This window comes from Ambystoma mexicanum, chromosome 11 (genome assembly GCF_040938575.1).
Source record: "Ambystoma mexicanum isolate Mex_15411 chromosome 11, UKY_AmexF1_1, whole genome shotgun sequence".
Classification (NCBI taxonomy): domain Eukaryota; kingdom Metazoa; phylum Chordata; class Amphibia; order Caudata; family Ambystomatidae; genus Ambystoma; species Ambystoma mexicanum.
In genome coordinates, this window is record NC_090934.1 from 859,936,188 (window position 1) to 859,952,262 (window position 16,075).

Genomic DNA, 16,075 nt, shown 5'->3' on the forward strand with positions numbered 1-16,075 from the left:
AGGTTTTTTTAGAAGTGGTCTGACCAATGCTTCTTTAAGATTGTCGGGTACTGAGCAGTTTTTGAAAGAAGAATTTATGAGAGCTGTAATGAATGGTGTGAGTTCTCTGGCGCCATCCTTAATGATCAAGGCTGGGCAAAGATCACCTTGGCAATTGGAAGATTTTATCCCCGGATGTTTTCTACTTCCTTGATAGAGACTGGGGAGAATTGGAATGGGGTGCAGAGTTGGTTTTTTGGGTACGGGAGTGGTGTTATCATTGGTAGGTAGACTGTTTTTTAAAATTCAATTTTAGTTTGTAGTAGTGTTATTTTGTCTGCTAGGGCCTTCTTTATGTTAGCACACCAGGCAGTGTCTTTCAAGCATGTGTCAGTTGGAGGGGCTGGTGACTCCAATTCCCTAATTATGGTGAAAAGTTCCTTAGTATTGGATTTGGTGTTCTGGATTCTTTCATTGTAAATTTCTCTTTTAGTGTTTTGAATGGCAGTTTTGTAGGTAGCAGCCGCAGCGACAAAGTTGACTTTATTGGTGGTGGAGGGAGATTTCCTCCAGGTGGTTCTGGCTGTTCTCTTTTTGTTACAGAGTAATTTAAGTTCTGCTGTGAACCATTTATCGAGGTGGGTTGCTGGTTTGGCTTTTCAAAGTTTTAGGGGAGAAATCTGATTTATTGCTTGTTCTAGTGTGTTGTTTATCTTTCCACTAGAAGGGCAGGGTCCTTGTCAAGGTTAGGTGAATTGGTGATAGATTGCAACAGAGGCAGTAGTTGCTCTAGGGTTAAGTTACGTTTGTTCCTAGATAAGGTGGGGGGGCGAACGTAATATCGGTGTTGATGGGTGGTTTCTCCTGTGTGGAGACTATGATGCCGTGGTGGTCTGACCAGGCAAGAGGTTAATTTTTTAGGATAGTGGTAGGACAGTTGAAGTCTGCTAGCCAGTCTAAAGTCCTGCCTTTCTTGTGGGTAGGTTTGGTGATGTTATATTTGAATCCAAGTTGGGAGAGGGTGTTCTCAGGGGTGGATGTGTTTGTGTCTTTAGGGTCATGAAGACCTAGGTTGATGTCACCTAGTAAAATGATCTGTGAGGTAGGTTTAGTATTTTGTGTGAGGAGAGTGGAAATGTCCTCCTCGAAGGTGGATGTAGGGCCGGGCGGTCTGTAGATGAGGTGCAGAAGTATGGATTGATTAGGTGTAATGGGCAGTTTAACTGAGAGTAACTCGGCGGAGGGTAGGGGTATGCTAGAAAACTCTCTTAGGCCTAGATGCGTTTTGGCAATAAAGGCAATGCTGCCCCCTTTGCCTGAGACTCTATCAGCTCTGATGATGGTGTAATTGTTAGGGAGCGATAGTGTTAGAGCAGGTCCAGAGGCTGAGTGAATCCAGGTTTCAGATATTGTAACGCTCACCTGATTCCCACGGAGGCGCGGCTTCGGGTGCTGATGCTTCCTTAAGGTGGGGCGCCGGACTCCAAAGATGAACAGGATGGGCCCCTCAACTCTAGCTTCTCAGGCTCGCAGGAATATCCTCCTGTGCGTGAAAAGGGAGTGTTACCCACTGACGGAATGGTGCTCTAGCCTCCCACTCCCTTCCAACCCTCCACGATACCACTTCCACGATTCCCCTGTGAAGCCTCACCTTAGGATCTGGAAGGAAGAGCTCTCCATCCTGCTTCTGATGCAGGGGCGCGTTGAAACCCAGTTACTTCACTGGATTGAGGATTGGTGTTCAGGTAAGCTTGACTGTTCAGGTAAGACGCAGTATAAGTTCTGTCCAAAAGTTCAAGCCTTAATAATGTTCGTAGTCTTATTGCAGCAAGCGTTAATTCTTATGTCTTTTTCCCCTTAGGGGCCGGGGTTCGGTATGCCGGAGATATGGCGCCGACCCGAAGTGAAACGTGCAGCTTCAGTAAATGACAGGTAAGTTCGGGATGAGCGCTCAGGTAATGTCTTTGCATTCGCTCATTCAATGTCTTAGCCTTTTTCCCCCTTAGGATCCGGGGTCCGGAAGCGGCAGGACCCGAAATGAAGTGGAAAAACCCAACGGGTAAGTTTTCAGGAAATTGAGCTTTCCTTATTCCTTTTCTCCCTCTCACCTTTGTTCTTGTCTTTTTTCCCCTAGGCGCCGGGACGTGGCGAAATCCGGATGATCGCCGCTGAAGATGGAGGCGCCTGGAAAAGGTGAGTAAAATGCAGCGCTGCAGCGATCGTAGTGAAATGCTTTTAAAATGATGTCTTCCTTTTCAGGATCGTTGGTGAAATGATTCCGGGATGCAGATTTAGCAGGTAAGGTCTTTCCTTCTCCAATTCTCCTCCTTTCTCCCTTTGCAGGTGATCCAGGGTGCTGGCAGGCGTGGCAGAAGTCAGGATGCAGGAGCAGACACGGTGAGCGTCCAGCTGCTAGGTGCAGAACAACGCGAAGCACGTGGGGCTGTTCGGGTGGGGTTTAAATAGCTTTGGAAGAAGTTCCAGGTATGTATCCTTCCACCGATCAGGTATGTATCCTTCCCCGACCACACCCGGGTGGAAAGTAGTCCCACAGGTAAAGTAGTCCCACCCAGGCCTCAAGAGGGCCTGGAAGAAGCAGCAAGGTCTACATCAGGTAAGTGTGCACCCAGGCACTTACACATAAATCCTCCTTTATGAGCCTGGCGCCTAAGGCGCCAGGACTGGGGTCCACTATGAGCCTGGCGCCTACGGCGCCAGGACTGAGTCCAAAGGGCCCCGACTTGGGCCCACTGAGACTTCCCTGGAGTGAATGATGTCTGCCTCTGGGGTTGCTGGGCCCGGCCTGGCTCCTTAGAGGTAGGCATCATGACAGATATGGCTTCAAAATTTAATTTGTTAGATGTGATGTAGTCTGCAATATCAAGAGCGTGGGCTGCTAGCGAGTGAGCGTTTATAAGGGCTCCTTTAAAGTTTGGGGGAGTAGGTGAGCGTTGGTGGGGTGATGTTGGAGGTGTGATGTTTGACACTATGTTGATGGGAGAGTGGGTGTAGAAGGGTGTGGTGGTGGCCTTGGGGGTGGCGGACCTGTTTTTTTGTTTCTATGGGAGGAAGCGAGATCTTAGTCTAATATTGTTAATGGCGAATGGGCATGGGATCAGTGGCGTAGGTGGAGTAGCAAAGCGGTGGATCCATTCCTTTGGTTTTGTTATTCCTAATACAAATCTTACCATGGTCTGGCCCCGTGTGGGCGCCCATGCATCAGTCTTAGACAACTCCTAGGGGGGTGTGGATCACTATGCCCCCCCTGCTCTTGTATCTCAGGGCCTTTGTGCACTGTGTTACTTCTAGATTACTCTAAACAACATACTCCTATCTTACACATTAACATAAGACACAAAGAAAACACATGAATCGATTCAAACAATAGAGACACTTTTATTCATACATAACAATGCATGATGCAAACACTACTAAAATGCAAACTCGGATTTGCACCTTTTATGCTTTTGGTGCAAATCTACTAGCAATGCAATTCTGTAAGCCTTGCAGGCTTCTAATGCAATCCTGCATGTCTATCATGTCTAATGCAGCCTAATGCAAGTGTCAGCATTCAGCAGTCCTCTCCATTCCTCACCAATCTACACCACACTTTGCACTCTCTATCTAAGACAATCCCTGTCTGATTACCCCATCTATCATGTCAGCCAAAGCTCTGTATGAGTGTGTCTGTTCTAATTCCCCATGCTCAAGTCTTATTCAGAAGCAATCCTCCCCTTTTGCTGTTCTCGGTGTTGCTCTGTCTCTCCTCTCCCTCTCACTCTGCAACGAGCCAGTCAGTCAGAGCCAGGCCTCGGTCTCTCTCTGCCAGATCGATCTAATCAAGGCCTCATCAGAATGCTTCCCCAATGCTTCCAAACTCCCAAAGTCTCTCCTATGCCACCGCCAAACATCTCTCTTCCATCATCAAAGAGTAGCTCCCTCGATCTCAGAACTGCATCTCCAACAACATCCCATAGAGCAGACTAGCAGAGCAGCAACTACCCCAAAGCCTCATCTCCAACAACTAGCAACTCCCCTTTCTCCCTTCTCTCCATTATACTGTCCAATGATGTATACATAGCCATGGTTACATGTCTCTCTCGAAGCTAAAAGGCCTCTCTGTCAATGTCAGCAATTCTAAATATGAACGTGCCTAAATGTCTGTGTTGCATGTACTTGTCACTCCGTGTTCTGGTCAATCACTGTGTGTTCTGTCATCGTGACATTTCGCCTCTCGCTATCATGGCCTTCTTCTGTCTGCCTGCGGTGCAAAACACCATCTATCCATCTCATATTTCTCCATTCATAGCCATTCAAATCCCTCTTGTGCACGTCTCTGCCTACAAAAGCTCCTCTCCCTCTCTATGCATAAGTACTCCCTGCTCATGTGGCACTGCCCCCACCTTTTCTCGGTCTACGAAGCACAGCCAGCCATGCTGATAAGGTCTCCCTTCTCTGTGTCTTCTACTAAGGCAAAGGTGACCTCTTATCAACCAAACTGTTTACGCATTCCTTTCTTCACACTGTACCATAACATCTTCGCACAGAACCAAGTGGCGCTTCTGTGTGTCTCCATTCAGTGGAATGGCTTTATTCTTTCTCTAGTGCTTTCTCTCTCTCTCGCACATCCAAGCTCTATCTATATGCAGACTTCATGCATATTCTATGTGCACACTCATGCGTGGTGTCTCTACATCCATACATAACATATCTCTAAATGTATACTCGTGTCTCTAAATGGCTCTAGCAAGTATAACAGGCCTCATTCTATAAGCAAATGCAAATGCATACATGTATGTGGCAGAATAATGTTGATAGGCTAATGATGCTACTACTTCAATACTAATCAGAACATATGATGGATAACTAGATCCCTAAATGAGTAATGGGTCTCTAACAATGGTGTAATGATTCTGTAATGATTCCATAATAATGAGTAATGATTCCATAATGATAATAACCCAGGCTTCTCCCTAATATCTGGTTTCACAGTGTCAGAGGTGCTAAGTCTGTACGGGGGACTGCTGGTTTTAGGCTCCTAGTTTGTGAGGTGAGCTGGGAGGGTGGTGAGATATTAGTAGAGGTGATGATCTGGATAGACGGTAGCAGAGTGGCCATTATAAGAAGAGTTCTGCTGAGAAGGTCCATTCGGGAGAGTGCTACGTGCTGTGTGGAGGGATTCATGAGGGTGTGGCAGTTCAGGATGAAGGGGCAACACAATGGGTTGGCTCTGAACAGCTCGGTGAATTATGCCGTGCAGTCAAGCCCTGTGAGCATCACAATGGGTCAATACAGTGCTAGGGCAACAATTCTGGGTCATGCAATGCAGTCAGGCTCTAGGAGCAACATGATGTGTCAATACAGTGTTGTGGGCAGCAGCACAGTGGGTCATGCAATGCAGTCAGGCTCTAGGAGCATCACAATGGGTCAATACAGTGCTAATGGCAACACAGTGCTAAGGGCAACACAGTGGATCATACAATGCAGTCAAGCTCTAGGAACAACATGATGTATCAATACAGTGTTAAGGGCAGCACAGTGGGTCATGCAATGCAGTCAGGTTCTAGGAGCATCAGAGTGGGTCAATACAGTGCTAATGGCAACACAGTGCTAAGAGCAACACAGTGCAATGCTAGGGCAGCCTAATGACTTATGCAGTGCCATGATACTCTAGGGATAATGCAGTTAGTTATGCACTATGCCTGCTCCTGAAGTACACAGTCGGTCAATGCAACGCTAGGATCATAACATCGTAACAATAAACCTAGGGATGATTGATCAGAGGTGGTATATTCAGTAAATATCATAGATGCTATATGTAAACATCATGTGATTGCTATATGCATTTGGTTTCATAATTTAGAGACTTAGTGGCAGATTGAGGATACAGCGTAGTAGCGTTTTTGATAGGCTAGGGCAAGAGCGGCATATCGGAAAGCAAAGACATTTGATTAGTGATGTCTATCGGAGGGTATGGCAGGTTAGATATTAAGGACTCTGTATGCGGCTACTTGAGACTATACTGTGCAATATCCATTGATGTCCGTTGTAACTGCCGGTCTTAGATAATTGAGAATAAAACACAGACATTTTGCCAACTTCCTGAGTCTGTCTTATTATTTGGTGTAAGAGCTATTCTTCATCCTATGATGTGTTGCCTTGATTAAAAAGACCATCGAGGTTCACTTAGTAGCATGTCGGATGGTTTGGAAGTAAGACCCAACGACCAATAGACTCTAGTATTTCAGATGATTGGGCAACCTCCGCCACATAGCTAGAAGATCGCGGGTTTTCCTGTGGACAGCGGCCGATATGGAATTCTTGCAAGAAAATCAAGACGGTGCGACGGGTCCCTCTTTGACGAAATCCTTCCTGGTTTCCACAGGCACTTTGTGGACAAAAGGATGAAAGTGGTCAAATTGAGGGGGGGAGTCGATCCCAAAGGCCTCGAGCTGAATGAACAAATGGTGAGTAGACTAAGGGGAATGCGATGAGATTGTGGTAATTTAGAAAGTAACAAGTAATTTAGTAATGGGGAAAGTAACGGGAACATTTTTTGTGTAACGAGAGAGAGAAAGCCCGAGATTCCTAACCCAAGGGGGTTCAAAAGAAATTGTTATACACTTCAGTTGAAATAAAATAGGCACGTATAGGACAGCTCCATATAAGATAACAATTCAAATTCTGTAATCAGGGTATTAGTGGGGGCAGAGATAAAGAGTGATCGCTAAGGGTTAATGTGAAGAGGCGACTAGTCTGTCTGTTTGTATATGTGTGGTAAATTAAGGTGTTGAAGAGCGACAATTGTGTAAGGAAAATTGAGAAAAGGTCAAGGAGACATAGGGCCTCATTACATGGATGGCGGTAAGGGTTTACCGGTACCTGTAAGGGTACCAGTGCCGGTAAACCCTTACCGCCTTACTACAAGGTCCCTTTGTGGGACCCTACCTTAACGGTTGGTTTTACCAGCCGTGAAGGACGGGACCCGCAAAGGGACCTCGAAGGTAATTACGGTACCGCAATTTGCGGTACCATAATTACCACCTTCCCCATTCCCATTGAGCCCTATGGGGGCAAAAATGGGAATGGGGAAGGGCCATAGTGAACAAGGAATTACCACCCCCACACACCTTGGAATAGGGCGGTAATTCCGCTATTCACCATGGCGGACTTGATAAAATACCGGTGGCAACCATGGCGCTAATAGTGCCATGGTTACCGCCGTCCGTGTAATGAGGCCCATAGTGTCTATCTAGAGACACTGTAGGTACCAACTCAGAGGTAGACTGAGATTATTTAAAAATAGAGGTTTTTTGCTTCAATTGTTGGAACGCGCTTATATTTGTTGTTTTCATAAAAGTATTTTTGTAAACACTGGTAAGTATTGACAGTCAATTAAGACTAGTTGCGATGGGATACATTACTCCTCTGATGCATTTATGTAAGACATTGCCAAACCAAATGCCCAAGCTCAAACAGTATAGTGCAGAATGGGTGAAAGGCAAGGCAGATAAAATGTTCATGCCATGGCCACAAGGGAAATCATTGTCGAAAGCAGTATTGCAACACATGACCATATACTTGCACGCTGCGTGCACAGGAAAGATATTGGAGAAACGGTTGGCTATTTTAGAACTCTGGAAAATGTATCCAGAAGAGAGAGAGGATCCACCACCTCAAGAGTGGATGCTTAACCAGTGTAAGCAGGAAGGTGTCGAGTCTTCTGCTCCCCTTGCCTCGTCTGAGGAAAAAAGGTGATAGCACGGAAGACATAGGATTGTATCCGTTAAAGGAACTGAAAGCGGCAATGGGGCATAGTAATCCGATATACAAACCGCCTGCTTATAGTAGTGACGATAGTCCAGAGGAGACTAAAAGGAAAGAGGATATTTTTAAGGTCTTACAAAACAGGGAATAGAAAAGTGAGCGATCAAATGTATCAACAGACATAGAACGAGAGATCAAGGGTTGGAAAGGAGAGAAGGATAAAGCTGACGAAGTAACGCTCGTACAGAACAAATGGATGGGAGGACAGATATTACTTAAGCTAGATGGGAAGAGCATTGAGGAAGTTAGGCAAAGGGAAGATCAAGACGAACAGGATAGGAAAGACAGGGAATGAGTAAAGAGATCAAAAGAAGATGAGCATAAAAGGAAGAGCAGACAGTGGCGAGAAAAGATGCATCAAGAGGAGCAAAAAAGAAGGAAGAAAGGGCAGAGGAACAAAGGAAGTATGATACCAGACAGAGAGCAATGGAAGAACGGGATAGGCAAGAAAGGAAGAGAGAAGAGGAGGAAACACAGAAATTAAGGGACAAAAGAATACAGAGATGACGAGAAGAGGAAGAAAGAAGAGCATGGGTAAGGAGAGAAGAGATAATACAAGAAGAGGAAAGAGTTAGATGGAAAGCAAAAAAGCAAAGAGAAGTAGATGAAGAATTAGAATGAAAGAGGAGACAGCGGGAGCACGATATTGACTGCATTCAAAAGGAATTAATGGAGCCAAGTCCAGTAATACAATGGGGCAGCATAGAAGAGTTCCTCCCGTTACAGGGAGCAACGTCAGGGCTATCTGGAGTAACCCTAGAAGAGAGCTTCAATATAGGAAGCATCGGAGAAAGGATTGATAAAGCCTATCAGGACTTAAGAGAAGGTGGCAAATCGGGAAGCCGAGGAAAGGGAGATAAAACCCTACCCTGCCAATCATGAAGTAAAGAGAATAATCCATTCAGTCTTGAGCATAGAGCCTTGTCTTTAAGTAGACTGACCTTAGATAAGGGTAAAGGGGATGAGAGTCACACTAGTTGGGGACTAGATATGTCAGACGAAGAGAGAGAATCCTTCAGTGGAGAAGGAGGAGGTGCATGTGCCCCTGAGGGAGGCCTGCAGGCGGACAAGGAAGTAAGATGGTCTGATCTAGAGCAACCTAAGGAAAGGACGCCAGATCTTATAGCATATCCAGAATGCCCTAAAGGATGATTATATAGCAAGAAGAGAGAATCACTGCCATATGTTAGTAGGTTACAGTCATTGCCAGGAAAAGGCAATCCGGAACCATTGTCCCTACTATGGATAGGCAGCCAATTGGAGCTGATTGCGGATCAGGATTTATGCAGTCTCCCTTATTGGAAAAAGGAGGAGTAAGACCACAGTATATTCCATGGCCACAGAGGTATAAGGATAATTTAAGGTGCAAATTCCCCAGTTTAAGGGCGGGTGCAGGAAAATGGATTTATGAGTTAGAAAAAATGACAGGAGGAAAGCCCTTAGCAATAGGGGATATTAAGGGTCTCCTCGCAGCCATTCTTGGGGAAAGAGATGATGACATATGGAAGAGAGCAGGCTATTCAAGTGTCACATCACAGAACACAACACACGATGGACAGCCATTTAATAATTGTAGGGCAGATGTCTGGAGTGCTCTCAGGGTGCAGTATCCTGACACATCACACATGGGTGAAATTATGACACGTAAGTTGAAAGAGGACGAGTATCCGCTTGCTTACATTCAGGAACCCTGGACTCTTGAAACACGCGAGCAGTGGGGAAAAACAGTGGCAGTATTTTACCACATTTTATGTCAGGGATTGCCTGAGCGGGTACATAGGCAACTCGAGAAGCAAGTGGGAATGGAAGCAAAGCCATGGGCTGAAATACAGTTTACTATAGTGCAGAATTGTCGGCTGTTACAGGAGAAAAACAATAAGAAAGACGATTCTAGAAAAATTGAGGAAGCCAAGTTAGTTCAGAAAAAATTGTCAAAATATGCCAAAGAAGGGGCAGTATTCACAAGCGGAGAAGGACTAGGAGTACAGCAAGCAGTGGGTACATCGCAGGAGAGAAATAGGCGCCCGATGGACCAAGGAGGGAATAGGTCTGTACCACGAGCTAGAGGCATGGGCTACAGAGGAAGGGGTGGATTTCAAAACAATCAAAGTGGGTTTCAGAACACACAGAATGTGCCAAGAGGGTTCAACCAAGGGGGAATAGTCAGACGGGGTCTTCCTATATGTTGGACATGTGGGATGACAGGGCATAGTGCATGCGTATGCAGAATCCAAGGGTATGTACAAAATGGCCAATTCTCAAGAGAGTGTACAGCTTATCCTCCAGCATATAGCTCACAAGCTAGGGATGGGTTCACCAAAGATCAGACAGTGTATCAGGCACAAGCGCTGCAAATGCAACAGGCTCAGCAACCACAGCAAGTTCAAATGAATCCACCGCAAGGGCAGTCGCAGCACGCCCCCATGCAGATACAGCAGAATGCAAACAGGGGCCAATTATTGACCGCTATTATAAGGGGGTGTCACTGTGGTGGGAAGGAATCCTTTCACAGGTACAGGGGTATGCATGTATCTACAATAGGACAGCTCACAGAGCAACTTTATGTGTTCAGTACTATCTGTGACACCTGACCCCCAAGAGGAACCAAGGGTTGATGTGATGATAGGAGTCAAATCTTTTTTGTTTCTAGTAGACAGTGGTGCAACACATTCATATATACGAGAGGGAAAATATCCAATATCGGGAATTGCCATAAATGCTCAGGGTTCTCTGGAGCTACAAGTCAAGTTCCTTTTACTGATGAATTACCAATCTCTACATGAGGATGTGACATGTCTGTTCCATTGTTGTATTTGCGACATACACCAGTTAATATTTTGGGAAGAGACTTTATGACAAAACTTAACATGACGATTTCTTTTACTGACAAAGTTATAGTGTGCTCCACTCCCGGGATACACTATATGAATGTGGGCAAATTTATATTGGCATTTATGGGCCAAATGGCTCTGCGAGGTGTGCCAATAGTACCAGAGGTTTTCCTTTATGGGGTGAGCATTTTGTTAACATGGCTACCTGGCTTAGTGGGAAAGACTGAGGATACCGGATGAATTTTTATTTAGACAACAGATACCTATGGACAAAGAGGGGGGACAGACCATCCCCCTAGAGTTAGATGCAGCCATAGTACAAGAGGAAATGGCAATGCTCGAAGGAACGGATGATGAGGGCAGGCCATGGAAACAGCGATTACCATTGGGGAAGGATGCAGATTGACTGACATCATTGACAATGATAATTTTGGAGATCATCCATCAGATGATGAAGCAGTGTTCTTTATGTGCATTACATATTGGATTACAATAGAGACAGAGAGATCCCACAGCACATGGCGATAATGCGGCAGCGCCCAGCATTTTTTGACAAAGACTTGGAGAAAGAGCTAAGTGCTTTGCGGACTAGAGGCCCTTATGATGTAGGCCTATAGGGGGTGGTTAAAATAAAACTGAAACCAGGAGCGATTTTACCTCGAGCAAGACATTACCCCATGTCTCGAGAGGCAGATGAGGGCATTTTTGAGACTATTTCAGCATTGATAGAGCAAGGTATTCTGGTACCATCAGAATCATCGTGTAATACTGCAGTGTACCCTCTGAAAAAATCAAAGGGAGGGTGGTGGAGATTTATACAAGATATGAGACTGATTAACCAGATTGTAGAGGCAGAGTTTCCTTTAGTTCCTAATCCAGCGACGATACTATGCAGCATACCAGTAGAAGCGCGATATTTCACTGTGATTGATTTGAAGAATGTGTTTTTCTCAATCCACAAGAACTCACAAGACTTGACTTCATTTACGTTTTGTCTAATCCGTCTGAAACACACTTATTTGCCTCATGGGTACTGTGAGTCTCCATCAATCTTTAAAAGAGTCCTACAGATGGACCCACACAATATTGATTTGAAAAGCACTGTGATACAGTACGTAGATGACATTTTAATTTGTAGCACTAGATGAGTGCAGACAAGACTTGATTCAGTTAATGACTATTCTAGCAGACAAGGGATACAAAGTAGACAAAGACAAGTTGCAGTACTGTCAAGAAGAGGTGTTGTACATAGGCCAGTTGATCTCACATGAGTGAAAGAGGGCAACACCTGAAAGAGCTGTAGCGATCATAAAAACTGTAAAAATGCGTCCTGCTTCTTTTACGTGTCTTATTGCACACTATTCTGGCACACTGGCGTTACCATTTGCACCTTACATAAAATAAATGAATTAACGGAATTAAGATGCACAAAATGTGTATCTCAGTTCCAAATTGAATGCCTTTTGGGGAGTCAGACACATGAATTGCTTCCGTTAGAGCGCTCCCTTGTACAGTGAATTGATGACCCTTGGGCAGAAATCTGTTCTGGCTTCTATTTAGATTGGTTTACGTCACACTATATCATGCCTTTGCTGTTGAGAATGACATTCAAAGTTGTTTGGTTTGTGAGGAGCAGAATTTCAGAATTCTCATTTTCGCTGTTCTTTTATTCGGGGTTTTAGTTATAGCTGTAACTAGAGGTTTTGATGACTTCTTGGTACTGCATCTGGGGGGATTACACTCGTAGGATGATAGTGCAGCATTCCAAGAAGACTTTGCTGGTTTCATAAAGGCATGGCTCGCCATTTCATCCAGCATTTTATCCGCAGTGACGTGTGTCTATGGGTCGCTGCCGAGTTTTCAGGATTTTCGTCATTAGGTAATCTTTTTTTAATGAAATTCTGCTACACCTGTGTATGGTTAATGTTAATGTCAAAGGATATTTATACCGCGCACTATCACCACCAGAGTGATACCCTGGCGCTCTGGCGGCTCTGAAATGTATGGTTTGTAATGTAAATAGTTTGGGATGGAAGTGACCAGTCTACCTTCAAACCTTACGGGTAACTGAACTGGCTCTTTTCGAGATCCAAAGAGCTTGCTGGTAATTTAACATATGCGCCTGCATTTGCCGCCAATAATGGTTTCCCCGATGATGGCAAAAAAGGCCAATAAACTAGGGTTATAGAATACAGCTGCACCCCAGGCTTCTAACACATATTTTGGGTATTTGCTTTGCGTATAGTGCTATAGAAGACATGTAGTGTCAACGAGCAAGACGTTACAGATTAGAACATGGTTAGACATCTCTCAAAAAGGAAACTCTTTGGTTCCAGGCTGAGGCAGTAGCTTCTGGGAAAGCGGCTGTATTGGTGCTCACAGAGTACATGGGGCAGTTGAAATAGCATGTTACAGGAGGGAGAGGTAAACAATTAGGAGCGGAGATACCAGCCATCCTGCATCCTCCAGGGGTGCAAGAGGTAAGTGAGTGACAGCAGCTTTGACACAAGTCTCTCATCCAGAGACAATGACTCAGTGCTTTATGACAACAGAAGGAAGTGTCGATGTGAACAATTTACCGGGACAGCAAACTGACACAAAGACCCCACTGCGTCACACTTAAGCGCCCTCACTCTGGGGTTCAATTCACCTCAGCCAGAGCTGGCCCGGGGCATGTGCAGTCTGTGCAGTCGCCCCAGACCCCCGCTCTTGGGACCTACCTGCTGCCACGAGTATAAGAAGTAAGGCGCCCTGGGCTGCTTCCAACCACAGGGCTTTTGTTAGTGCCTGATTTAGTGAGTCCGTGCTGTCAGCTCCCAACCACCTATGAGGCACTTCTAGAGACAAATACCTCCTGCCCACCTCGCCAGCAGCACATCAGACCCTTGGGGCCTCACAGTTAGGGCTTATGAAGCGCTTTGTTTAAAGTAATGGTTCATTTAAGAACCTTAAGAACCTTTGTTTTGGACAAGGGGTTGGAAAGGGACATTTTATTCTGAAAGAAGATAAAGAAAAACTAGTTGCCACCAAAATCGTTCTTCTTTGAAGACAATTAAATTATGTTGGCAAAAAAGAGTTGTGCACTATCTCAATAGTATTCATATGTCTGCATTTGGTGTGTTAAATAAAAATAAAATGGGTGGAGAATGTCAAATTTCACTCTCATCATATAACAAATTCCTTTGTCAAACGATGCAAACGGTTACCATTTCACATTATCTTTTGTAAGTCTTGAAAGACAGCCTACAAGTCATTTTTTATAATGTGCCAATGCATTCTGGGGTTTGTAGTCTTCAAGATGGGGTGACAATAACGCAACATGTGTACTCTTTTCTATAACATATTTCTATAAAGATTCCTCTATTGCTGGAGTACTTTAATTATGATGTGTGTACTTTTCAAGTTCGATTTATAAAACAGTATAGTTGCAAGCCAAACATACTGGTAATAAGGGGAAAGGATCAGAGGGCAAATTTGTTGTGATGATTTACCAGGTTCATGGAGGTGGGAAGAGAGGTGGCTGGACTCAATATGTTCTACCTGGCCCTGTGCTGATTTTCAGCGTACAAGTTGAGATTGCATGTGGGTTGACAGCGTCCACCCACCTTTTTTCACAGTACCGACTCCATCCCCCTTGGGTGTTTTTGAGGCCAGCATGCAAAAAAACATGTTTGCTCAAGTTATCGCCCACCAGGATTTGAACACGCTAACCCACATGGAAGTGCCCTAACCCACATGAAAGTGCCTTCAAAGCACACATTTTGTATGGGTATTTTGCTTTCAATAGAATATTTCAATATATATTTTTGGGTTAAAAGGTGCACACCTTTTATACTTAGCCAGCAGTGTTCTAGGAAAATCTCCTTTTGTAAAAGATAATGCTTATTTCAATTTTGAGGAAAGGCCAGTTGAATTAAATGTACATATTTCACTTTAGGATACGTTCACAGTCCCTGTGCGTATGTTGATAATCCCACACACTTTTTTCTGGATTTGAAGACCTGTGGAATTGCCTGCCTCAGTTCCTTTCTGGTAAATAGGCTTTGTTACGATTGCACTATCTGGCAGCAAAAGCACTTTGCCCTGCCTGGCCGAGGGTTAATCCCTGCCCTTACACCCATGGAACGTGCAGTCACATTAGGCATGTTTGGATTACTTACTGGTGATCTTCATTAGTGTCCTGCTCTTCCTCGTCACAGTATTTTCTTTTGAGGTACCCATCTCTACAAATGGTTCAGCTCACTTGATAGGCTACTCCAAAATAAGCCTCACTCCTGATATTGTTACAACGGTAATATTAACAGTTAAAATTCAGATTTGAACACATCAGTTTATTTGATTCCCTACCGATATTAATGCCACGTTGTGTGACATGATTTTCTGCGATACAAATAAAGGGACCACACTCCTCTTTTGCCGCCCAGGGAAAGGTCGGCCCTGACCTCAGCCGTACAGGAAAAACAGGATAGTTCCACATGTCTGGCAGTTTTCATAGGCTCTCATATATATTTATTTACTGGGTTTTTCTAATGCACTTATACAGCAAGTGGTGTTTCAAGGCGCAAACCAAATAGCGCAAGTTTACGCACCATCGTTCTGGTTAGTTTAAATACATGATTGTATATATTGCGTAAGTTGATATGTGGTAGAAAACAAGTAAACAAAGCAACTAAATGTAAAACCATAAAGTACAGTAATACGTGATAGCCCACGCATGACGTTGTCCAGTTGCCGGCTACATCACTAGTCACTGCTGACAAATCGTCTCCCTCTTTTCTAACACTTTCTGTGTGTTTGACCTGCCCAGGGGAGGCGGGTTTGGAGGGGTATTGTGCAGATAGTGTTCGAGGCACACATGGGAGAGATACTGGAGTTCAGAAGGGCATGCTGGAGACGGCCCTGGCAGGCGTATGGCGCGGGCCTCCGACTGCCCCTCTTCCTCTGGTCTGAGGGGGGCAGATGGTAGCCGCTGCTCGCTGTGATACCTTCCTGCGCGGTCTACCCTCTGCCTCTTGTACCATGATGAATGAACCTTGCTTCGCTGTCTGTGCTGTTCCTCCTCCTCCCCTCCCATGATGCTGTGCTAGGCAGTAGAACAGCTGCTACGCTCGTGCCCCATCCCCACCACAGCCTGCGTGCACCATCTATACTGGGAGGACCCGATCCCTCGCCGCCTCCTCCTCATTGCCTAGTTTCCCTATCGCTCCCATACTGTTAATGTACCATCCTGGCTCTCGGATATATTCCTAACTCCTGTCTTTGCCCCTTGCAGTATCTCGTACCTTCCTGACCCTGTCATACCTCCCCTCCTTTTCTTGACAGTCTCGTTTCCTCTCCTGAAATATTTTCTCTATCCCTCTCTTTTGCAGACACACGGCCCCATCTCCCCCTATCTGCTCCTAGCCTGGGAACTCCTTCTGCCACTCCACCCTCGGCTC